The sequence below is a fragment of the Macrotis lagotis genome, chromosome 8, assembly GCF_037893015.1.
Source record: "Macrotis lagotis isolate mMagLag1 chromosome 8, bilby.v1.9.chrom.fasta, whole genome shotgun sequence".
Taxonomy (NCBI): Eukaryota; Metazoa; Chordata; class Mammalia; order Peramelemorphia; family Peramelidae; genus Macrotis; species Macrotis lagotis.
In genome coordinates this window covers 42,543,371-42,570,039 of record NC_133665.1, presented here as the reverse complement: position 1 = coordinate 42,570,039, position 26,669 = coordinate 42,543,371, and the positions used below count along the sequence as shown (strand labels likewise).

Below are 26,669 nucleotides of genomic sequence, written 5' to 3'. Positions count from 1 at the left end.
AAACTAGTTAATAAATTGATAAAAAAAAAAACTTACATGATATGCAGCCTGTGGACTACCCAGCTATAAAAGAAAGTATGTTAAAGGTGCTCATCTTCCTGTGCCTCTTCTTTGAAGAAGCCAAACTTGTGCTTTGTAATTTCATGATATAATTTTAAACAGTTTTGTGTTTGTTGTTTTTTGATTGACATCTCTATACTTCAGTATATTGTTTCCTGGCTCTATTTATTTCATTTTGCTTTCATGTAAATCTTCCCATGATTCTCTGTAGTTACTATATTCATCATTTCTTAAAACACAGTAATACTCCATTGTGTTCATGTACCACAGCTTGTTTAGCCTGACTCTCCACAGCTCCTCTGACATTGACTATTCTCATCTTTTGTTATCTTTACCAGTCCTTAGATGTGAAAGAAACCTTTGTTTTTATTTACATTTATTTTCTTATTAGTGACTTGGAGTATTTTTTCATAGTTTTAAAAAAGAGTGCAATTCTTTTGAGAACTATTTGTTCAACTCCTTTAACTGCTTACTTTTTGGAGAATAGCTTTTATATAGTTTTGTTAGTTTTCTATTTATCTTGGATACCAAATCCTTTTCTGAGAAATTTGATACAAAGATTTTTTCTCCAGTCAACCATTTCCCTTTCTTATCCTAGATGCATTTTAATTTTGTTTGTGTAAAAGCTTTTCAATTTCATGTAATCAAAATTATCTATTTTATCTTTTATAATTGCTGCTAGCCCTTGTTTGGTTAAGAATTCATTTCCTACCCATAGCTGTGAAAGGCATACATAATCTGTTTTCCTTCTATCTTTTTATAGTATGATCTTTTATATTCAGGTCACATATTCATTTTTAATTTACTTTAGATTATGGTATAAGCCTAATTTTTGTCAGACTGCTTTCTAGTTTTCCTATATGTTTTCTTAACACATAGGAAGTTATTTTCTAAGTAATTTATGTTTTTTTCATGTTTATTGAACACTCAAGTATTGAGTTCCATTATTTCTGATTTTCCCTTGCTGTCTGTTGCATTGATCTACTTTTTTATTTTTTAAACCAATCTAATGGTTTTAATGGTTGCTATTTTAAAATATATTTTAAAAGAGCTCTGAAAGAGCTAGTCCACTATCATTCCCATCTATTTTCATTTTTCCCTTAGTATTGTAGCTCTCTCATTCTTTCAAATGAATTATTATTTTTTATTGAATCTTATAAAGTATTCCTTTTGTAGTTTGATTGGTATAACATGAAACTTGTAAATTAATTTCATCAGTATTGTAACTTTGTAACATTGACATGGTCCAGCCATGAGCAGTGAATTTTCTTCCAGTTATTTTAGTTTTCTTTAGGTAGCATTTTGTAACAACCTATAAATATACATTTTAAAAAGAGATTTTGAGATATGGGACAGATATTAACATAGGTAATTAAATTTGGAATTGGATAAAGGGTTAGATTTCCTCCCCCACCCCCATAATAATTAATGAACTTATGAAAGTGGTAGTATGTAGTCAAAATTGCCAACTGAGTAAAAGAGTAGAATGACTATGGTGTTCACAGCTTTAGTATTAAAGAAGCAAAATGCCTCATGTAGTCATTTTTTTGCATATTAGCAGAGCAGTAGCCCTACCCATTCTGATGTCATTACAGACCATTTTGACCCATAAAGCCTAGAAATGGTACTACCAGTAGTGTGAAAATAATCAGGGGAATATCCTGATTAAACTGAGCTTTTGCTGTTGGGACTTGAATCTGTTGGGGACTTGGATTGCATCTCCCTGTGGATGAGGCATTTGTAAATCCATTCTTATGTTCAGTTAGAAATTTGGGGATCTAACCTTCTAGAAGTAGAAGGGGAGTTGTTCCTGGGCAGATGCAACCTCTTGGAGATTGAAGAAAATCCTATAATCCACCTAGAGAAAAGGAACTTCATGGGTGGCAACAGTCTTTTTTGGGAACAGATAGGGTGCACAACTTGCCTTTATCCATCACCACAAGCTGGAGGAATATTAAGATAAGTCATGACAAGGGGGAGCAAAATGGACTTTGCTCTTCATTACTAACATGTTATTCTGGTAGTATTAGTCTGATGAAAAGTTCCTTGCTGCTCCAGCTGCTTCAAATATGTTTCCCATCCAGAAAGAGTTTAAGCTCTTAAGGTTATACCATAAAGGTGTCTCATATGGAATCTAGGATGAAACTAAAACTTGCCAAGGGTGGTCATCAACCCCAAATTTACTTTTTTTTTCCTAGGGAAGTTCAAATTAGAGGGTAATACAATGAGTCCTGGAGGAATACTTGGGGCTCTGAGAAAGGAAGGAATTGCCTGGAAAGACTGGAGAATTATAATATTTATGTTGTATTGTGAGTTCTTTATAAAGGTGTCAAAAACATCTAAGTCTGAGAGGTCAGTTTGAGAAACAAAAAAGGTTGGATTAAATGATTTCCAAGGTCCCTTATAGTTATGAATCTTATGAACTACGGAAAGAATAGGTAGGTTAAAAATACCCTTTCAAAAACCACAAGAGAGTCTAACATCTTATTATCAATCCAAGTGCAGACAGAGGTCTAACTGGAAGTAAATTTGCTGATCAAATGGATAGGCAATAGACCCAGATATGTGAAAACTCGAGTTATGGACTGGATACTGGAAGATTCAATCAATAATGTCAGAGCAGGACTAAAACAACAAGATTGATTTAATATGTATTTAGAGATATATTGAGGCGGGGCTCCTTATAGCTCCCCTTTTTAGGATCAGCATTGATCCAGAAATATAAACTGAGATGAACTCTACTTTGCTAGGATTAGAAAGACATGAGAGGGGGCAGAGTCAAGATGGCGACAGGAGAGGACCTTCTCTCAGTTGCTCTGGAGCAAAACTTATAAACTAAGGACTCTAACTACATTTTTGAGAGATAGAATCCACAGAGGGATCCAGTGAGGCAATTCTCCAACCCAAGGTAACCTGGAAAAGAGCAGAAAGGCTCGGCTCTACAGGATCAGAGGGGTGGCCCACCAGAGGGGTGGCCCGCCAGAGCTAAGGAACTTCAGCCTCCTGGAGGCAGCCCCAGGACGCTGGGAGCTGGCTTACAGCAACAGGGGCAGTTTCCTGATCTACACCCTGGGGAGCAACAGGCACAACTTGGGAGAACAGCAGGAGGACCCCTGCTAGAGTGAGCACGTGAAGCCTGGCCCTCAGGACACACAGCAAGCAGTGTGGCCAGGGCAGCTCAGATCCAGGTCCCAGAAGCAGGGGGAGCGGGTAAGCAGGAGCCCCCAGGGCATGAGCGCATTGAGCCTAGGGAGGGGAGTGAAGAGACTGCCGAGCTCTGTCCTCTGCCCCAGGAACAGGACTCTGGGGTTCTGACCACATTCAGATCCTGATCTCAGTCTAGGCACCCCCCATGAAACAGCAAGCCCACCCACCTCAGCCCCATGGCAGAGGGGCCGCTTATGGTCATTCACAGACCAGGAGGGAGATACTTGTGGGGGTATCCCAAAAGCTCAGGAAGCACCCCAAAACCAGGCTCAGGCTGGGAAAATGAGTAAGCAGAGAAAAAAGAGGAACACCATTGAGAAATACTTTGCTTGTGATCCCAAGAAGGATCAAAACACTCAATCTGAAGATGAGGAAGCACAAGCTCCTGCATCTAAAGACTCCAAGAAAAACAGAAATTGGGCTCAGGCCATGACAGAGCTCAAAAAAGACTTTGAAAATCAAGTAAGGGAGATAGAGGAAAAACTGGGAAAAGAAAGGAGAGAGATGCAGGAAAAACATGAAAATGAAGTCAGCAGCTTAGTCTAGGAGATCCAAAAAAAAAATGCTGAAGAAAATAATATGTTAAAAACCAGCAGAGGTAAAATGGATAAAATAGTTCAAAAGTTATTGAGGAGAAGAATGCTTTAAAAATCAGAATTGGCCAAATGGAAAAGGAGATAAGAAAACTCTCTGAGGAAAACAAATCCTTCAGACAAAGAATAGAACTCAGGGATATTGATGATTTTACGAGAAATCAGGACTCAATACTTCAAAACCAAAAGAATGAAAAATTAGAAGAAAATGTGAAACATCTCATTGAAAAAACAACTGATATGGAAAACAGATTTAGGAAAGCTAATTTTAAAATTATTGGAATACCTGAAAGTCATGACCAGGAAAAGAGCCTTGACATCATTTTCACAGAATTATTACAGGAACATTGCCCTGATATCCTAGAAGCAGAGGGCAAAATAGAAATGGAGAGAATCCACTAATCCCCCCGAGAAAGAGATCCCCCAAAAACCAACCCCTAGGAATATTATAGCCAAGTTCCAGAACTCCCAAGTCAAAGAGAAAATATTACAAGCAGTCAGAAGGACACAACTCATATATTGTGGAGCTTCAGTCAGGATCACACAGGACTTAGCAGCAACTACATTAAAAGCTCGTAGGGCTTGGAATATAATATACTGGAAGGCAAAAGAGCTTAGAATGCAACTGAGAATCAACTACCCAGCAAGGCTGAATGTCCTCTTCCAGGGAAAAAGATGGACTTTCAATGAATCAGGGGAATTTCAAATGTTCCTGTTGGAATGGCCAGAGCTGAACAGAAGTTTTGATCTTCAAATATAGGACTCAGGTGAAGCATAAAGAGTGGAGGAGAAGAGGAAAATATGGGGGACTTAATGATGATGAACTACATGTGTTCCTGTATAGAAAAATGATACTGATACTACTCATATGAACCTTCTCATTTAATAGAGCAGGTAGAAGGAGCTTTTATAGATGAAGCACAGGAGAAAACTGAATTTGAAGATATATTGTGGTATAAAAATAGAGTCAATAGATAAAAGGGAAATGTAATGGGAGTAAGAAAAAGGAGAGGAGGAATAGGCTAAGATATTTCATATAATAAGATTTTTCTTTATTACAATGAGCTTTTGCAATGATATAGAAGTGGGGAAGGTGAGGGGGAATGAGGGAATCGTTGCCCTCATCAGAGGTGGCTAGGAGAGGAAACAGCATATATATTCAATGGGGTATAGATATCTGTAGTAAGAAGTAGAGAAGGAGGACAGGGGGAAGGGGAAGATGTGAGGGATGGAGGAGAGGATGGACCATGGGGGGAGAGTGGTCAGATATAACACATTTTCTTTTTTACTTCTTGCAAGGGGCTGGGATTAGATGGCCTGTCTGGGACCATAGGGCAGGGTGGATCCTGGGTAAGGGATGGTATGTGGGTTCGGGGCCTCTTGGCCCCAGGGATGGGGATCTGTCTGCTGCACCACTCAACTACCCTACAGCAGAGACAGAGTGAAAGGAGAGAGAAAATATAGTTCATGGTAGTAGAGAAATATGAATGGAGGAAGTTGCAATCAGCAATGGCAATGGTGGAAAAATATGGAAGTAACTTTTGTGATGGACTTATCGTAAAGAATGTGATCCACCCACAACAGAGCTGGTGGTGTTGGAACACAGACTGAAGCACATTTTTTATTATTATTATTTTCTGGGGGGTATTGCAGGGCAAATGGGCCTGGGTGGCCTGCCTAGGGCTGCACAGCTGGGTGATTGTTGGGTGTCTGAGGCTGGATTTGGACCTGGTGCTCCTGGCTCAAGTGATCTGTCTGCCACCCAGCCACCCCTACTATTATTATTACTATTTTATTTTATTTTGGGTCCTTTTTTTTTTTTGGTTTTTGTAGGGCAATGGGGTTGGGGTGGCTTGCATGGGGTCACACAGATGGGTGATTGTTGGGTGTCTGGGGCTGGATTTGGGCTTGGGTGCTCCTGGCTCCAGGGCTGGTGCTCCATCCACTATGCCACCTGGCCATACCTATAATTATTATTATCATTATTTTTTTAATTTTAATGTTAATTTTTTTCCTCTCCCCTTTATTGCTTATGCAAGTCTATATTTTCTTGGGGGGGTATTATGTTTACTCTTAAACAAGAATATTTTAGTAATGTATAAAAAATTATTTGTATAAAATAAGAATAAATAAATAAATGGAAAATAAAAAAATAAAATAATAGGTATTAAATTTAAAAAAGAAAAAGAAAGAAAGACATGAGAGTTGGGGGATCCATCCTTTCTAACCCCACATACAGTTACTTCCCTGGAGATAATTAGTCATATTTCAGGATTTGAAAAAAGTAGAGAATAAAAGATCAATTTTTCTTTTCTTTTTTTATTTGCTAGAAAGTTCCTTTCATTATATTTAGAAAATTCTAAAAATCCCAAAACAATCAACTGTTTTCTGAAGTAGACAATTCATGATTTTATCATTACTGAAAACTCAAGTATTTTTATTTTCACCAATAAAGAATTATATAATAGTCTCAAATTTTAGATAAAGTCTTCAATATGTAGTTTAGGAAAATAATCACTCAACTGCTTGTGTAAGAAAAATGCAATTAATAGCCTATAAAGTGCTTACTTTGGATATTAAAATAGGTGTATGAAATTTGGAAATTTTCATTTGTTCTTAATATTTTATTTACTTAGCTTCATTTATCTAGATTATCCATTTTAATGAGCCAAGAAGAAATGTAAAAATTTCCTCAAGAGGGCACCCTGCTCCAGATTTCTTGTCATTTCCTTTCTTCTAAAAAGCAATAAATACTCAAGAAAACCAAATAAATCGATGGGGCACTTTTCACACCCAGAAATCAGGTTTGACCTTTCTGGTCATAACATTTCAAAGATAATAAAATAATTCATCATGACCTTTAAAAGATATTTAAGCACTCCAAGCCTGCTGGTGTACAAGTCAGTAGGAGCTGTGGGTTGGGCAGAGATTTTTGCCTCGAACCCTTCACCAGTACATATACAAAAATACTGTGACAAATTTTTATAGATTAACTTTGTAGAAGAAAGGAAGCACAAAGTCTATTGTGGACAGGTATAATTTATAAAGAAGAAAGATTACCTGATGCACTTTAAAAATAAGAATGCTTGAATTGATAACTATCCACTTAGACCTGAGATTATCTATTCAAAACAACATATTCAAATATTCAAAAAATATCTGGGAAATGTACATTGTGATAAAGTGTGGGCATGCAAGAGATGGCTACATGGGACTAGGATTTAGGCAGAACTCTAATGACCTAAGGATTAGAGATAGAAACATACCAGAGTGGTGGGGGGAGGGAAGTAAGATTGGGGGGGGATTGTAAAACTCAAATAATATCTTCAATAAAAAATAAATTAAAAAAAAGAAAAGAAACATACCAGAGGTCAGAAACAGCTAAAAAGTTAAGAGTCCAGGCAGTAAGAGTCAGAGGCAAAGGAGTTACCCAATAACAGAGATAAGAAGCCAGAAGACTACAATCAGGTTAACATAAAAACATGTTCAAAAACCAGTTAAGAAAGTCTTGGCATTCAGAAATCTTTATCTAGGGTCAGGGAATTAAGAGATTGCTCCAGGACAAAGAATCAAAATTCTAAGGTTCTGCAGTTCCTTCTACTTTTTAAAAGTTGTTAAGTAGATGGTCATGGTTCATGAGCAGAGATCTGTACTAAATAAATGAATGCTAGGCATATGAGAATGTTACTTAGTGACACTTAGAACTCTGTCTATGACCTGGCTCTTTCTATCCCATCCCAACCCTAAAGAGGTAAACTCATTACTCAGGTCTATACTCAAGTAAAAAAACCTCAGGACAAGTCTAGGTAGGGTGTTCCCTAATACTTCAGGTCTTGAAGTTGAGTTTGGGAATACACTTGTCAGGTGTGTTGCAGAAGTTATTCTTGAGTTGGACTAGATTTCTTTAGATTCCACTACTATCATCATTAACAACACCAAATATTTAAATTGCTTATTGCATTTGAAATCAAGTGGTGTCCAACAAAGGAAAAGAGCAGGGTCTGGGCAGGGGGAAGGAGTAGAAAGGCTGGGAGGGGGGCACTGACCAACTAGTGCATGTCTGGAAGAAGGAACCAAGGATTGTGAAAGGTATAAACCCCATGCCATATGAGGATCAGTTGAAAAATTTGTATATGTTTTAACGGATATGTGAGAACTAGTTTTGAGAATGTAACTTGTTCTATTTAGACACAGAGAACAAAATAAGGAGCAAATGATGAAAGTTGCAGAGAAGCATATTTCTAGTTGATACAAAGAGAAAGCTTCCTTGCAGTTATCCCCATAGAAGAAATTATTTCCTATTTCTCAGGAAATAATAAAAAAAATAATAATAAAATAATAAAAGTTATACTTCTCATAACTTGAAAATCTTCAAGTGGAAGTTAGACAGCTACTTTTCAGAAATGCTATTACAGGAATTTCCTGTTCAGTTGATCCACAAGACAAGAAGCATTTATTAAGTGTTTACTCTGTAAACATGAAGACACTCAATGACCCTTTTCACCTCTGAGATGCTATGATTCTCTGATTTACAGAAGTTAAGATGAGAACATCTGAGGGGTGGGGAGTAGGAGGAAGATCATGTTGTGGACAGAGTCTTGCTATGAAAAGTTGGCATCCCAAAGAAAGAGTGGACTGCTAGAGGGTCACCCTATGCTAGATAATTAAAACAAAAGGTAGTATGGCAGTCCACAAGATAGCTCAAATGAATAGTTTAGATTCTCTAGGAATGAAGAATTATAGGCATCTTTTGCCTCTAAAGGAGGCTAACAGAAATGAGGGATAGTTACAGAAGAGTGTCCCAAAAAAAGGCTCATTTAAGATTTGTAGCTAAACAGTTGGTGTCAGAAGATGGTCCATATAGGGAATATTTTGGTCCAAATCCATCTAAAGAAGAAATAATAGCTACTATCACTTTCTTGGGGAGTCCCAGAGGAGAACTCTTTGTCCAATTACATTCAATACAACAAATATTTATTAAGGTACAACTATGAACAAGCAATGGACTAGTTGCTAGGGAAAGGAAGACAAAAATAACCAAGAAGTTTATATTCTACTAGAGGTGGATAAGAGAAAGGAGTAAAATTTAAAGACAACCTTTTATTTCTAATACTCTAAATGGAGAAGCCCCAAGAACAAGGTTGTAACTAAGCTCTTAGGAGTTAGAAACCCCTTCATTTGAGATGGATACCCATGGTCTCAGAATTAGTAATGTAGGTCAGTGGGCCCAAGACTACTTGTTGCCCCATTGAAAATCAAGAAGCCAGGTGTTAATAAATAACAATTCCATAGTGTGATCAGACTGATGTATGATGTCTTAGGTTACTGATATTGCTCATGTGGGATGATGATGTTTGTTCATAATGTCCATGAAGCACATTAAGGAAAGCATGATGCCTTATGAAGGTTTATGTAAAGTCTACTGAAAGCAATTCTGTTATGAGATATAATATATGTGACCTATTTTTCTAATCTATTGTTTGCAACTACACCAAGTAATGCTGAATGCCACAAACTTTGCCTTCAACTTTGCAAAGTATAATTTGGTGGATATGAAGCCAGGTTAATTTTCAGGGGACTGGATACGCAGACTTTGGAGTCAGCATCCTCCTTTCTTGACCACTTGACCACTGCAAGATTAAGAGAGAGTAGAGTAAGCTGCCAGAGACATGGTGGCAAAAGGAAGATTATTTATCACAACACTCAGGCCAAAGGTAAATGGCAGAAGGGCAATGATCAAACACTAAGGGAAGGAAAAAAACACAAAGGAGATCTTTCCAATAGATGGTAACAATAAGAGAAGCTCAGAACTGGCTGCCAGGGGTGGTGATCACGACCAAAACTATCTAACAGAAATAAAAAAAAAGGCAAGGGGCGGCTAGGTGGCATAGTGAATAAAGCACCGGCCCTGGAGTCAGGAGTACCTGGGTTCAAATCCAGTCTCAGACACTTAAAAATTACCTAGCTGTGTGGCCTTGGGCAAGCCACTTAACCCCCTTTGCCTTGCAAAAACCTAAAAAAAAAGGCAAGCTGGTATCTATAGAAGAGGTGACAGCTAATGCTATGATTCTGAGCTTGAAGGGGGGTAGCAGCAATGGTAACAAAGATTTGGAGCTACAATAAAAGCCACTGACTCTGAACCTGCCCTGTAACCAGCTGGTGCCACCACCCTCCATTCTCCAGATACCCTTGGGTTTTTCCCAATTGGTATCTAGTTTTGAGGGACCTGAAACTTAGTCAAAGCTGAAAGATAGATTTGGTATGGTAGAAAAGGCAACAGATTTGAAGACAGAGGACCTGGATTTAAATTCTGACTCTGCTATTTCATAGCTGTGTAACCTAAGACAAGCCATTTTATTACATACACCAGGCCTCAGTTTCCTCATTTATAAAATGAGGAATTTGAACTAAGTGGTTTTCAAGGACCTTCAGGCCTGAATCCTCTTATTCTTTTTCAGTTTACATCATTTTGTGGGTAGGGTAGAGAGAAAAGGGAAATTGTACATTAGGTTTTCTATACCCCTAACTACCTTGAATAAATTATATTTAAAAGATATAGAAAAAAATCTGAAATTCTTTTTTTTTTACTAATGCTAGTGTAACATGACAAATCTGTGTGCTCAAAGTGCCACATCTCTTTTTTTATTTAAAATTTTTTTTTTATTTAAGGCAATGGGTTGAATGACTTGCCCATGGTCACAGAGCTCAGAAATTAAGTGTCTGAGGTCAAATTTGAACTCAGGTTCTCCTGATTCCTAGGCTGGTGCTCTATTCACTGCACCACCTTGCTGTGAATTGCTACCATATCTCCCCATCTATATATATCTCTCTTTGTACAAGGTATGCAGAACATACTAGAACTCTTTGGATTGGCTGGCTCACTCCAAACTACTATCACCCTCATAAGTCTACATTTCCAGACATAGAACATTACAACATGACTACGTTCTAACTTTCCCAGAGTACTAGGGGTAACCCATTTGAATGGGAATGCATTCCTCTTTTTTAACACACAACTCTGGAACTCCCATCCAAAGCATTTTCTATTTATGTAACCAAGCCACTCACATTACCATTGCAGATCATTAACTCTTCTCTAATTTAAAGACTTAGAGAGTTGCCTGGGGCCTAAGAGATTAAGTGATTTTCCCACAATAATGCAGGTAGTATTGTTAGAGGTAGAACTTGCACCAGGTCTTGTGGCTCTAAGATCAGTCCTATTTCTAATTATATCTTACTGTCCTTCTAGGGCAATGAAATGCCTTGTTTGGGGAAAAATGGATTAAATTTAAGAAAATATGATATAGTATCATATTTCAAGGAAATATATATCAATGTGGAAATTCACAAATGTTAGGAAAGGAAGTATGGTGGAGAGCATTTTAATGAGGATCAAAGAAGAGATAAGTAGTGAGAGTATTTTGGGGATGTCTTGGCTACATAAAGAGTTGAGAGAGATCACCACACACACTGGAAAAGAGATATGGGGGTGTGGTTCTTTGGACATTTGCTGGGGGTCTTATGGTGCTAAAAGTTGAGCATCTAATATGTTTCTGCATTGCCAAATATTTCAACCTCCAGAAGATAGCAGAAGCAATAAAGATAACTTTTTTCTTAATCGATTCTGATTAATATAAGTAGAAATGACCAGAACCACTAATTCCATTCAACATGCATTTATTAAGTACCTATTATGTGTGAAATATTGTGCAAAGCACTGGAAATACAAAGACAAAACACAAGACAGTTTGAGTTCCTCAAAGACCTCAATTGTACCTTGGGAGAAGTTGCCAGGCCAACTTAAGCACTCATGAAAGATAAGAAGGAGGAATTCTAGGCAGAACTTGATGTTGACCCTAGTCTATAGAAGTGTGGATTTCAAAAAAGTTCAGGAAAAAAAGTGTAGATAAATGTAACCTGCTCAAAAGAATTGGGAGACTTCCAAGAACAAAATTTTGATGATACAACATTAATGAGTATATATCACTTATCTTCTCTGGAGGTTGGTCTATGGTTCCTGAGGTCCCAGCTCTAGATTTGTGATTCTTACAAAATAAAACTGAAAACTTGACATTTTTATAGTGCTTTAATGCTGACAAACCATTTTCATCATCTACCCTGGGAGGTAGCTATAATAAGTATTATTATCCCCTTTATAAAAGAGGAATCTAAACTTCAAAGAGCCCAAATAAGTTGTCTAAGTCACACAGCTAAAAAGTGCTGGTGTATAGCCTCTCCTGATTTGAGCTTCAGTGTGCTTTTCCCAATAACACCCTCTCAGATTGATTCTTTTTTTCCTCTTAGGTAAGAGTTGTCATTCTTTGCCTTATTTCTTTCTTTTCTTGCCTTAATCATTAAATGAGGGCTGCCTCAGTCAAACTGAGACCTGTTAAAGATGCTAGTTTAAAAGGATGATGGTCTCCCTCTGCATCCTCTCCCTCTATCTCCACTGTCCTGATCCATATCTGGTCACTGGACCCAGCTGGCTCTGAAAAAGATAGTGAAGCTAGTGAGTACTTAAATCCAATTCACTTGCATGTCATAGCAACACATCCCTAATGTTATGGTCTTTTTCAAGAATAATGGACAAACACTGTCTTGAGAATCCTCCAATAAGTTGATATTTTTCACAAGAAAGGAGTAGATAGACCTGGAGCAGGTTATATCTGCTTTTAAGGTTTCCACTAAGATGCAAGAAAAATTATCCTCACACTTTCTTTCTGCCTGACTGTGGTGGTCTAGATTAAATAGGGGAAATACAAGAGGTGACTGAACAAGCCATTACCTCATCTGTATGTGTGAATATTTGAGTCCTTTTGCTAATTTTTATTTTTGGTAGGGATTTTGGAGAAATAGGACAAAAGTATATCCCAGCCACAACAATTTGCTAGACCTTTTGACTTGAGTAAATTCTTTAAAATTAGTTTGGAATATATTTGGAACTTTGAATATATATATAGGTCAGATTCTGAAATAGGAATTGTTGTAGGATGACACCATTTTGAAGAAAATTAAGGGCAGAAGTATGACTGGTCTGAATTGTATTTAAAGCTTAGCATTCCTAGTTTGCAATTATGAATCTCCTACATAATACCAGATCCGGTACCTGGAATTCCCAGGTTGATTTTTTAAAAAAAGAAGCTCAAGTGTTGAATCCTCTAAATAAAACTGAGTTTTATGTTTTACAAACAAGAAGAAGAAGAAGAAGAAGAAGAAGAAGAAGAAGAAGAAGAAGAAGAAAGAAAGGAATAAACAAGTACTGTTTTTAAATTTTTTTATTGTTGTTGCTCTCAAAGAAGACCAATGACATTGTGAGGGTGATGACTTGTATGTGAATTGGATTTAAATGAAACAGTTTGCCACACTGAAGGGCTACTAAGCTTTTTTGCTTGATTCAAGAAAGTAAAGCTAGGTAGGATCAGTAGGTAGAAGTTACTGGGAGGCAGATTTATATGTTGTCCAGACTCTGATGTGGAGAAGTACATAGTAGGAATAAATACGTTATAACCCAAGACAAATGAGAAGTTATACAAGATAGACAGTATAAAGGATGTCACCTGAGAAATGTATGATCATAAAATTGTATGGTCATTCATATGGTAAAAAGGGATAACTGATGTAGATCTCATATATGCCATTGGTTTTGCTCCATTGACAAACACACTATAAAAACAAGAAGATATATGAATTGATGCAGAGTGAAATAAGCAGAACCATAAAAATATTATACACACTGTCTACAATCACCTAATGAAAAAGACATATAAACAAAGAATGTAATTGTAATAACCAATCTTGGTCCCAGAAAGGAGATGAGAAAATACATTTGTCTCCTGTCCTTGAAGAGGTAGGAGACTCTTGGGTGCATAATGTTGAATACACTTTTAAATGTAGGTACTGGGTTGGTTATTGTATGAAAATCGACTTATATCAATGAGGGGTTATATCAAAGAATGATTGCAATGAAAAGAGAACTTTAAAAAACCTAAAATGATGAAGATGATGATGATGATGATGACAGAGAAAATGAGTCCTCCCACATTTTTGACAAATTTGTGGGAAGACTTGGACAAGAGGATGTATGAGCAAAAATGTTTGGTAAGTTATATCACTAGAAGGAATGTGCATGATATTGAGACCACAGATGCATTGACATGTTTTGTTCAGTCGTTTTTTTTCAGTCATGTTCAACTGTGACTCCATTTGGGGTTTTCTTAGCAAATAAACTGGAGTAGTTTGCCATTTCCTTCTCCAGTTCATTTTAGAGATGAAGAAACCAAGACTAACAGGGTTAAATGACTTGTCCAGAATCACAGTTAATAAATTTCTGAGACCAGATTTGAACTCAGGAAGATGAGTCCTTCACTCTAGTTTGGTACTCTATTCCCTGTGCTACCCTTTTGCCCAATAAATGGATATACTGGAACAGGATGAAGGAAAAACTGTCCAAAAATGGAATCAAATAATTTCTAAGAAAATAAATTTACTATACTCCAAAAGAACTGAAAATCAGTTGTTATGGATGTTATAGATGTGATTCCTGCTTCAGATAGGATTATACCAAATGACCTTCAATATTCCTTCCAATACTGACATTCCATAATCCATTCTTCAAACAAAAAACTCCTTCCTCTCTGAGTACACCAATGCAGAGATATAGGGTAAGATCTGGACCAACCAATAAAATTTGGAATCCTACAGGCCTTGTATGATTGGCTGGGAAGCTAGATACTCAGTAGGACAAGCCATCTGTCCAATTGTTTGGTCAGAAATAAAAATGAAGATCATCAGTTCTAGTACTTAGTGTATTTGTCTATCCTTTCATTTTACTGAGCCACGATGCATCCAAAATAATATGAATGGATTTTTTCAAAAGCTCTCAAAATGCTTTATACACAATAAAAAATTTCAATATAGTCTGGAGAGCTATGTTACAACAATAGCATTTCTTCAGCACATTATACAACCTACAAAGTACTTTCCTTACAACTTTATAAGACACAATAGTATAAGAATTGCTCTGTTTTTTTAAATTTTTTAAAATTTATTTTTATTAAAGATATTATTTGAGTTTTACAATTCCCCCCCCATCTTGCTTCCCTCCCCCCACCTCCCCATGGAAAGCACTCTGTAAATCTTTACTTTGTTTCCATGTTGTACCTTGATCCAAATTGGGTGTGATGAGAGAGAAATCATATCCTTAAAGAAGAGAAGAGAAGTCTAAGAGGTAACAAGATCAGACAATAAGATATCTGTTTTTTTTTCTAAATTAAAGGGAATAGTCCTTGCACTTTGTTCAAACTCCATAGCTCCTTATCTGGATACAGATGGCACTCTCCTTTGCAGACAGCCCAATATTGTTCCTGATTGTTGCACTGATGGAATGAGCAAGTCCTTCAAGGTTGAACATCACCCCCATGATGCTGTTAGGGTGTACAGTGTTTTTCTGGTTCTGCTCATCTCACTCAGCATCAGTTCATGCAAATCTTTCCAGGCTTCCCTGAAATCCTATCCCTCCTGGTTTCTAATAGAACAATAGTGTTCCATGACATACATATACCACAGTTTGCTAAGCCATTCCCCAACTGAAGGACATTTACTTGATTTCCAATTCTTTGCCACCACAAACAGGGCTGCTATAAATATTTTTGTACAAGTAATGTTTTTACCCTTTTTCATCATCTCTTCAAGGTATAGACCCAGTAGTGGTATTTCTGGGTCAAAGGATATGCACATTTTTGTTGCCCTTTGGGCATAGTTCCAAATAGCTCTCCAGAAGGGTTGGATGAGTTCACAGCTCCACCACCAGTGTAGTAGTGTCCCAGATTTCCCACAGCCCTTCCAACAATGATCATTATCCTTCCTGGTCATATTGGCCAATCTGAGAGGTGTGAGGTGGTACCTCAGGGAAGCTTTAATTTGCATTTCTCTAATAATTAATGATTTAGAGCATTTTTTCATATGGCTATGGATTACTTTGATCTCCTCATCTGTAAATTGCCTTTGCATATCCTTTGACCATTTGTCAATTGGAGAATGGCTTTTTGTTTTAAAAATATGACTCAGTTCTCTGTATATTTAGAAATGAGTCCTTTGTCAGAATCATTAGTTGTAAAGATTGTTTCCCAATTTACTACATTTCTTTTGATCTTGGTTACATTGCTCTGCTTTTAAAGGTGAAAAAAACAGTCTCTGCTAAGCTACAGCTTTGTGTATGATATCAATACTTAGCCAAGGACTGGTACATAATAGTAGGAGCTTATTAAATGTTTATTGCTTCACAAATACTCAGTTGAGCCAGGATTAAACCCAGGACTTCTGATCTTGGTTCTAGTGGCTACAGAAACCAACTCTCATTTTTGGAAGTCACAAGTTTAAATGACCTTGATGTGATAACTTTGAATATAGAAAAGCAGTATGGCAGTATACATAGAATTCTAGATTTATAGTCAGGAAGTCCTGAGTTCAAGTCCTGACTGACACTTTAAAAAAATGATTTAATATTTTATTTTTTCCTCAATTATATTTAAAATAAATCTTTAACATTTATTAAAAATTGAGTTCCAAATTCTTTCCCTCTCTCATTGAGAAGGAAATAATTTTGATATAGGTTATATATATGTGCAGTCATGCAAAACATATTTCCACATGTCATGTTGTGAAAGAAAACACAGACAAAAAATCCCATGAAAAATAAAGAAAGCAAAAAAAAATTCTTCATTCTGTATTCAGACTCTTTCAGTTCTTTCTATGGGGAGAGAACATTCTTCATTATAAATCCTTTGTAATTGTCTAGATCACTGTATTGCTGAAAATAGATAAATCATTTTCAGTTGATAATCAATTACTGTTATGGTGTACAATGTCCTCCTATTTCACTTTGCATCAATTCATATAAGTATTTCCAGGTTTTTCTGAGAGCATCCTACTCATTTTTTCCTTAACAAAAAAAAAAACTTCCATTACATTATATACAACTTGTTCAACTATTTCCCAACTTCTGGACATTCTTTCAATTTCCAGTTCTTTGACACCATTAAAATAGCTGTTAAAATCTTTTTATACATATAGGTCCTTTTCTTTTCTTTTCTTTTCTTTTCTTTTCTTTTCTTTTCTTACTCTTTTTGGGTTACATAGCTAGTGATGGTATTGCTTGGTCACATGGTACTATAGCCCTTGGGTATAGTTCCAAATTGTTCTGTGGATGTTTGAATTCATATACAACATCACGAACAGTGTATTGGGGTCTCAATTTTCCCATTCCAACATTTGTCATTTTCCTTTTCTATCATATTAGTCAATTTTGATAGGGATGGCATGATATTTCAGAGTTGTTTCATTTCCTGCCTATGATCCATTAGCTGGATAACCACTGGCAAATAAAGTCCTTTAATTGCACTGAGCCTCAGGCAAGTTCCTAAAAATATAATTTCTAGACAGGTTTACATATTAGCACAGGTGGAGGTAGTTCCCATGACACAAAATCATATGCCTTCAAATATAGTTCCTTCAGTTGTGTTTCTAAAATTGGATTTGGGTGTCATTTTGAATGCAACAAATAGAATTTTTAGTTAAAATTTTATTCAAAAATTTTAATTTTACATTCAAGCATTCATTCAGAATATCCACAAATCCACTGGTGATGTGCTATAAAGGGCCCAAGAATGAGTTTTAAGATTAGTGTCATTATTTTACTCTATTACAACTGTGGCAATCAGGTTTCTCTGAATCATGGCATAAAGGCTGAAGAGGGTTTTCCTCTACTGATTTACATATCAACAACTATATGCAAATACAATGAAGAGGTGGGTTTTTTCCCCTGATTATCCTTTTGTATCATGCTTGGCTTTAACCAATCCAAAAATATGATTAAACTGTATTTACTTGGTTTTTCTATTAAAATAAATCTTAGTGCAAACATATCTGTTAAGAAAACAAAGAAGTTACACAGATTATTTTGGAGATGCAGTAATATGGAGGAAGTGGAGAGATTTAGCATCTTTCCCCAACTCTTACATTAAATCTTATAGTAAGGGGAGTGAAATCTCCTATCTTACACTATACCTAATGACCTTATCATTCTATCCTGACTTGTTAAAACCTTTTCATCTTGTAATTATATCAAATGAACTAGAGAGGGGTAGGAACTCAAATCTTCCCCTCTTTCACCAATAACATAATTTTTAACTAGAAGGGAAACTTTGGAGATCAATCAGTTCTATCTCTTTATTTTAAAAATGAAGAAATCAGGTGAAGTGAATAAGGTCACAAAGATAGGCCTTCTGACTCCAAAGTCAAAGATCCTTCTATTACACCACACAAAATTCACCTAACTAAAAAAAAGATATAAAAATCTGTTTTGTGAAGTTCACAATTATTAATTCTGTGCACCTAATCCTATTTTTGGGTCAAATGTAAATATGACATATTTGTCTAATTACATAGCCCCCATAAGTGATATCAGCATCACTAGCCTGATTTCTTCTATAAATCCTCAGAAGCTTCTCTCCCCTAAGAAACTTCATCTAAAACTGAAAACAAAAATGAAAGAGTTAGCTCAGAAGTCTAAATGCAGCTCCTTTTTTTTTTTTGCCAGTTTTCAAATTTAAGATGTTCATCCATCTGGCAGACCAACTAGACAACACATCAGCCAAGAACATCTCTGACTTGAAGTTGATTCTGGCTCTCAAATGCAATCTGACTGAAAGGAAGGTGATGTCTTGAGCTGCTCTGTGGCTGAACTCCTAAGCTATTTTCCCTAATGCCTTTTTAAAACCTTGGCTCCTCTTGCCATGGTTTCCATAGGAATAGATAGAGATCAAGTGGCACACAATCAAAGGGCACAATTGGGAAGGAAGCTGCTATTTTAATACACAGGATCAGGTCTTTTTTCCTAAAAATAAGGGAACATTCTATAAAGACATCTTTGATACTTTTCCTCCTCTTTGCCCAGGGCTGGGATTCTATATGCTTTCTCTGCCTTGTGAAGCTCATTTTTGCCACTGGTACCATGGAAAAGCATCCTGTTTTTTGAAGAAGCAACCAGAATTTAGTTTAGAGCCAACTTCTACTGTGTCATTTTTCCTCCCTGTGCTTTAAAGTCATTTTGGACAAACTCCTTTGCTCTCATGTCAGAGAGCTCATGTGATGTTACCCACATCTTCTTTGGGATATAAGGTTAAAACAAAACCATCATTTTTTGAATTTTAAGTGACTTTGCTGGTAGATGGAATAGAAGAAAACTAGGTAAAAAAAAACATAAAAGTTCTGCAAGGAAAGGACTGGGCACTTCTACTTGATTTGTAGAAAATTCCTCTGGTGTGGGCTCAGATAGCAGAAGCTACTAGGAGGGAGGGAGGGGGGAGGAGGGGAGGAGGTGGACAGAGGCAGGCAGGGAGACAGAGAGACAGAGAGACAGGCAGACAGGCAGACAGAGGGCAGGCAGGGAGACAGAGACAGGGAGACAAAGGCAGGCAGGGAGACAGAGAGACGAGCAGACAGAGGCAGGCAGGGAGACAGACAGAGAGACAGAGAGACAGAGGCAGACAGAGGCAGGCAGGGAGACAGAGAGACAGAGAGACAGGGAGACAGGGAGACAGAGGCAGGCAGGGAGACAGAGAGACAGGGAGACAGAGAGACAGAGGCAGACAGAGACAGGCAGACAGAGAGACAGACAGAGGCAGACAGAGAGACAGGGAGACAGAGAGACAGAGAGACAGGGAGACAGGGAGACAGAGGCAGGCAGGGAGACAGAGAGACAGGGAGACAGAGGCAGGCAGGGAGACAGAGAGACAGAGAGACAGAAGCAGACAGAGAGACAGAGGCAGACAGGGAGACAGACAGAGAGGCAGACAGAGAGACAGACAGAGGCAGACAGAGAGGCAAACAGAGAGGCAGACCGAGAGACAGACAGACAGAGAGACAGAGACAGACAGAGAGACAGAGACAGAGAGACAGACAGAAATAGAGAGGAGGAGGAGGAGGAGATGATAGGAAGAGAAGAGTGGGAAGAGAGAAGGGAGGAAGAGAGGGGTCTCTGTATGCGTGTACATGTATGAAAATATGTATGTGTGGACAATACATTCCCACAAGGAGCTCAGTTTCATGAGTAGTCCCTATACCTCTCTTCTTTCTACCCAGAATCACCACTAGGAGACAAAGGATTTAGTCTTATTCTGTTTTAACAAAGACATCTGTTAAGCATGAAAGGCTTTCTAGGATACTCCTTTTGACTCTGACTTTCTGGACTTGCCACCATAGCTCAGCTACAATCTCATCCTGGATTTTCCTTCAGTATCTGAAGCCTCTTCTTTGTGGAACCTCCTATTCTGATTTCCCCTTCTACCATGGGTGAGCTGATCCCAAGATTTCCATTTTAGGGATGCCAACCTTTATTCCCCTTAGGACTCAGATTCTGATTTGATGAACTTTGATATCATTCATACATGTGGATACTGTCTTTGCTCCTACTCCCACTTTTATTTGTTATTTTCCCAAAATAGAATATAAACTCTTTGAGGACTAAGACTTTAAAAAATTTTTTTGCTTTTATTTGTATTCTCAATATTTAGCACAATACTTAGAGGATAATAAATACTTAATAAATGCTTGTTGCTTGCCTTACTTTGTATGATGCATTGGGAATCCAGAGATTAAAACTAATTAGTCCCTACTCTCAAGAATTTTATAGTCTCTCCCTATGGGTTTGGTGATTAAGGATAAAATGTATACATTGATAAATGTAATACAAAATAGGGAGTGAAGGGAATAGGGGAGAAGACAAACTAGCAAATGAATTAAGAGGTTGGTATATTACCTCTGACAGATGGTGATGAGAACCTGAAGTAGGCAGGTGGCAATTTAAGGAGAAAAAGTCAGATGCTAAAGATGTGGGAAAGGGGGCATACAACTGACAGTATCTGGTAACTGGATGAGGGAGATGAAAGATTCAAAAAAGATTCAAGAAGTCATGTGTAACAAAGATAGTGGGACCCTTCAGAGAAATAGGGAAGAGGATTCTGAGTGATACAAGAGCGTAGATCTAGGACAATTTGGATAGGAATTGCAAGGTTAGATTTCAGTTCAATAGAAGGAAACTTACCCAGTCATATAGACACATAGATTATATGTAAAAGCTTGTTCAAATATGATATGTAATATGATAGCCAGTTCTACTTTCAGATAGTTTTAGTGATAAGTGTGTTTGTGCATATATAGAGATGTTTATTTAAATACAGATACCTTTACATGGATGAATCCATAAACCTGTTCTTGTACTCTTATTACTACTACAATTAGTCTCTATAGAGCATCTCTATAGTGTACCAAGTAAGTATTCTGTCAAGAACTTTACAAACATTTCATTGGATCTTCATAAAAACCCTGGGGGACCGGGGTCTTTATTATCTCTGTTTTACAAATGAGGACTCTGAGGCACTAAATGACTTGCCCAAGCATACACAGGTAGTATATCTGAGGTCAGAATCCTAGAGCACTAGAATCAGGACCACCAATACTGAATAGCAGTTAATGGAGAGATCAAGAGGATTTCCTAAACTGCCCTCAAGGGGTCAAATTTCACAGGCACATTCTGTTCTCAGGATGGGGTGGAGTGGAGATAAACAAACTATATATACATAATATATATATATATGCATATATAATATATTATAAATTACACATATGTATATATATATATATATATATACATACATACACTTCCATAATATAGTTTTTAAAAGGAAGGCAAATATTTTTTAAAAAGTATCTGATTACTGGAGTTCAATGTCAAAGTGGTTATATGAAATTGATTTTGTTTTCTAGTCTACCTGGTGCTCAAAACATTTTGAGTTTTAATTTTTCTATAGGCCACTAGTTAGCTCCTCCACCCAATGCTGCATAAAAATATTTTTTTCTACCTTAAATAAGGAACCAAAACAAACACCAGGGAAGGAGCTACTCCTCTTCTTTTGAAAAGGAATGTGTGTGTACATAGCAAATGACAAGGAGGCTTGAAGGATCCTTTTATGCTCATTTAATGCATTACTTGTTTTACCTCCTGCACTAAAAAATCCCCAAAGAATCTTCCTCAGAGAAAACTATTGACTACCTTCTTCTCCAGAAGCATCTGATCCCCTGTTTGTCATTACTCAAGCCCTGCAATTTTTTTTTCTCTTGTTCATCATGGTTGTGCCATTAGGGAATTATTTTTCCTTCTTTTGATAACCCCAGATGACCTTTCTTGGAAACATTTTTTTTCTTCCCATTTAGATATACACAAATATTTCATTTCCAAGCATACTAACAGTGAAGTCTTAGGGGGCTATAGAAATGCTATTTTCATTGATCTAAATCTTCTTCTACCTTCAAAAATGATCTTTTAAGAGAAAACTCCCTTCCTTTATTATTGTTTGTTTTAGGTAAAGAAAAATAAGAATGCTTTGCCTTCCGTATCCCTATGCTCTAGCTGATGGCTACTTTTTCTATCACTGTATAAATCTGTCATGAGAACATTCAATGCACTTCTCCCCTCAGTGGCCCTGATAAGGCCTTTCTGAGCTGCGTGGCAAACCCCTTTATTATATGACAATCCTGAAATATTAAAGTCTGAGGTTGCAAGTAACCAATCTTGTTTACCTTCTTGTTCCTTGGGGAGATTCAGGATTCTGATATTATGTCCCCTCCTTTGGTTTTCCAACAAGCTTATATTGTGGTTCACACTTCAGTTTCATTGATTCTATCATGCAGTTTTAAAAATCAATTCATCTACTCAATCTAGTATGTGTCTTGGGGGGGGCATTTTCTAAAACTAATTTTTCAGGTCTGTTATCTTTTCTAGGTTCAATTCTGTAACAGAAGTGGAATTATATAAAATACTAAGAAAAAAGAAATTTACATATGAAGCATTTCAGACAACTGAAAATAGGGTAACCCTTAATGAGCTTGACTCCAGGGTTTTAGCTAAGTAACTATTGATTACTGCCCTCTGGCTTGACAGTTGCCACCACTCTAACCTGTTATATACATACATACAAATATATATTCTCATTGTCATTTATTCAAACTATTATAACCTTCTCTTAAATTGTGTGTGTGTGTGTGTGTGTGTGTGTGTGTGAAGTTTCTTCCTTCTAAAATCCAGCCTTCAAAAAGTTGCCAAAAATAATCTGTCTTATGCACAGATTTGATCATGTCAATTCTCTGGTCAGAACCTTTCAATGGTTTCTTAATGCAAATGTAATGAAGTTCAAGGATTCAAGGTATGTCATGGAATTTGAGGACTGACTAGAGATGGGGGGGGGGGGGCTTGTCAGAATTTCCTGTTCATTTTCCCCACCATTTGGTAGCAAATGCTTTCTAAATGCATGATATGGTGGTAATTCAGTGTTCACACTAGAAAAAATGAAAAATAGTGCCCCCCACACAAACCCTGTATATCAAAAGGGATCACTATGGAATAGCTGGCTGGGTCCTATGTTTAAAACACCAATGTCTTCACCGAGCTTCCTGGCCCTGTGAAAAAAACTTTTAGATTTTCAAAATTGGGGTGGGATCTTATGTCCCAGGTATTGTAGGTATGCAATCAGTGGCCAGCTTTGGGAATTTTACAACTTATAAATGGAATGATATATGTCTCCATTTATTAACCTATAGCTTAAGTATATTTTGAGACAGTGATTGGCTAAGTCAGAGGCAGCTAATCTTAGAGTTAAAACCACTTGACCCTTATTTTATTCAAGGTTGGAGGATCTATGGAACTCCCTTATCAGTAAACTCTCAGAGCTTAGGGCCTTATCCTTAAAACTTTGGCTATTATCTATACAGCTAAAGCTCCTTGGGAGTTGGACAAAGGATTTCTTGGGCTCAGGTGTATAATGGCAGCAAGTGGGTTAAACAAACAAAAAGGGTTTTAAGGCTCCTATTCAAGGTATACAGCTTAATTCTTTACTCTCCAAAGTCAGTCTCCAAACTTTAAAGCATATCATATAGGTTTAGTAAAAGGGTTAATATTTACTCAGGGCTTTTGTTCAAAACTAGAACAGAGATTTCCAAAATTGAGGATTTCATATATATATATATGTTGAATCAGTAAGCAAAAGACAGAGATCTAGAAAGGACTACACAGACTGTGTCACTTCCTAATCTGGTACCAATTTTCTTTTCCAGCATTAACTCTTCCTACTCTCTTCCATGTACTCCACACTTTAGTCAAACTGAATTTCTTATGCTTCATTGTACAAGTACAATATTCTCCTCTTTCTGTTTCACTGTACATATTTCCCCTAAAATCTGGAATATCCTTCACTCATATCCACCTGATTTGGAATCCTTAACGATTCAGCTCAAATACTATTTTTTTCTATGAAGTTATCTTGGGTTTTCCCCTTCATGAAATAGATTCCTCCTCAAAACTTGCCAAGAATCTCTCTTTGTTTTATTTTACATTGTGATTATTTGTGTTGTGTTCTTATTCTCTTCCTGAGCTCTATAAGGGAAGGACCCTAGCTTTTATTTACCTGTAACTCTGCACATAGCAGGTGTTTAACAGATGTTTATTGATTTTGGTTTAACAGTTTCTTATCCTTTAGAATGCAATTCTATTTCTACATATTTCATATTCACATATTAATCTTTACAGCACTCAGAATTATCATCTTTAATTATCATCTATTGTCATCTATAACTGAGGAAAACAATACTGAAAGAGATTATCTAATCAGTTCACTTTTTAAAAGGCATTATTTCTATCATTCACAAATTCTATTAGCATCTCCAAAGCTAAATTTGGGAATGGGAAATTTAGAATATTCCTATCAATTTGAATGAGAGAAAGAACAAAATTGGTTGTTCATTATTCTATAGGTGTAGATTAATTAAAGTGAATCTTATCACTGACATGCCAACTCAAATAGTCTGTTTGTGAGAATGAAAGTTTATTTCTACATTACTTTTGTTTCAAGAATAATTCACCTCATTCCCATCCATCACAAATTTAACCAACTGTTTACAGACAAGATAGAGAGACAAATGACAAATTAGTATGCCCTGAGTTTGTGGCATGACAATAAAAAGTGAATTTATTTTTCAAATACCTTTTACAGCCACAGTCCTGTGAGTAGAAGACATCTTATCTGGTTTACTATTGATCCAAATGACAAGTCTGAGCATCAGATTAAGGCTATGTCAGAAACCTGAAAGACAATTTCTAGATAATGCAGCAAGATGGTGCCTTCCTTCAAAATGATCCATTACTACTATCATGTTTACAAAAGCACTTGTGAAAACATTGCATACTATTCCAGTTTATATCAAGTTGAAATCATAACCCCAATGAAAAATAAGTAAGCCTACCTAACTAAAAAATGACCCTCAAAACACCATTGAGCTCAACAAAGAGGGGTATCAAATAGGTACATTTTAGAAGTAAAAGTGCATGCTTTGTTGTCAGTAAGTTTTTTTAATGATAAAAACAAAAGATATCAGTTTCCTTGTCATTCATAGTCTCTCATAGCCCTTAAATGGCACTACCTCTGTGAAGTGGCTTCTGTTTATCCTGGTGTCTGGCACAGTTGCTTACACAAAGGAGAAGCTTAATAAATGTTTGTTGAATTGCTCCAAGATAGTAGATACTAATTTGAGCCTTGAATATCAATTAACAATGCCATCTATGGCAAGAACATCTTCTGTAAAGAATATGGCACTGGCTAGATGATGGATACAAAAATGGCATTCTGAAATATCAATAAAAATCAAATTTTTGCAAGCAAATATAAAATGTTTCATCAAATTAAGTTTTTAAAATCCTCTAAACAAGAAGTTCTCAATCTGGGGTCTGTGGATAGGTTTTAGGGGGGTCTCTGAGCTTAGATAGGAAAAAAATTATTCCTTATTTCAATATCATTTTTTCTTTTGCAATTCTGCAAATTTTATTTTGTGCATTAAATACAAGAAGGGCCAGGCATATCAACTGATAAAAAAAATTTACTTTAAAAGAAAAGCTTTCATCCTACTATTTCTATTTTCTTTATATATATATATAAATGCAATGTTTCAACTGACATAGCTTGGTGTTCAAAATATTAAATCCTTGTCTTTTATTAAAAATTAAAATATTAAAATATTAAATCCTAGTCTTTTATTCTGGGAAGAGGTTAATGGCCTTCACTAGAATGCCAAATGGGGCCAGGACACAAAAAAAGTGAGAACCCCTGCTCTAGCCTATTTTAAAATGATAAAATATTTTAAAAAATGAAAGAAGAAAAGAAACTTTCTGATTTTAAAAAAAATGATACCCTGAGAATACCTGTTGAGCAATCATCTTAGCCATTGCTTAAAGAGCTCCAGGAAGAAGAGCTCACTACCTCCAAAAGCAGTCCATTCATTCCATTGTGGAATAGCTTTGATTGTTGGGAAGCTTTTTTGCAGTAATCAAATCTAAATTTGTCCCATTGCAACTTCTACCCATTGGTCCTAATTCTATTCTCTGGAGCCAAACAGAACAAGCCTAGTCCCTCCTAAAGCTGATGGTCTTTCAAATACTTGAAGACCATAGCAGTCAAGATGTGGTAGGTCCAATTTTTTTTTTTTATTTTTGGGTTATTTTTTGGCAATGCTTTTCTCTAATGTTTGGTTTTTGTAGTTTCTATACCTTTTTCTTATTATATGTATAAAGATGTAGTTTTACTTTTTAGAATTTTGGCATTACAAAGTGCTATCCTCTCTCAATTTGTGGACATAAATGATTTGATGCTTTGGAAAAAATATGCACATTACACACATACACAGACACATATATAGGTATGTTCATAA

General features: G+C 36.5%; 1 protein-coding gene and 1 non-coding gene across 2 annotated transcripts in view; one reads left to right on the top strand and one right to left on the bottom strand.

Moving 5' to 3' along the window:
* INVS (inversin) overlaps window positions 1–26,669 on the bottom strand; it is a 247,342-nt gene that overhangs the window by 101,476 nt on the left and 119,197 nt on the right. The gene's annotated exons all lie outside the window — the stretch shown is intronic.
* LOC141496724 (small nucleolar RNA SNORA31) lies at window positions 12,502–12,624 on the top strand. The gene has a single exon (XR_012471126.1). It is a non-coding gene; the product is annotated as a small nucleolar RNA SNORA31 (small nucleolar RNA).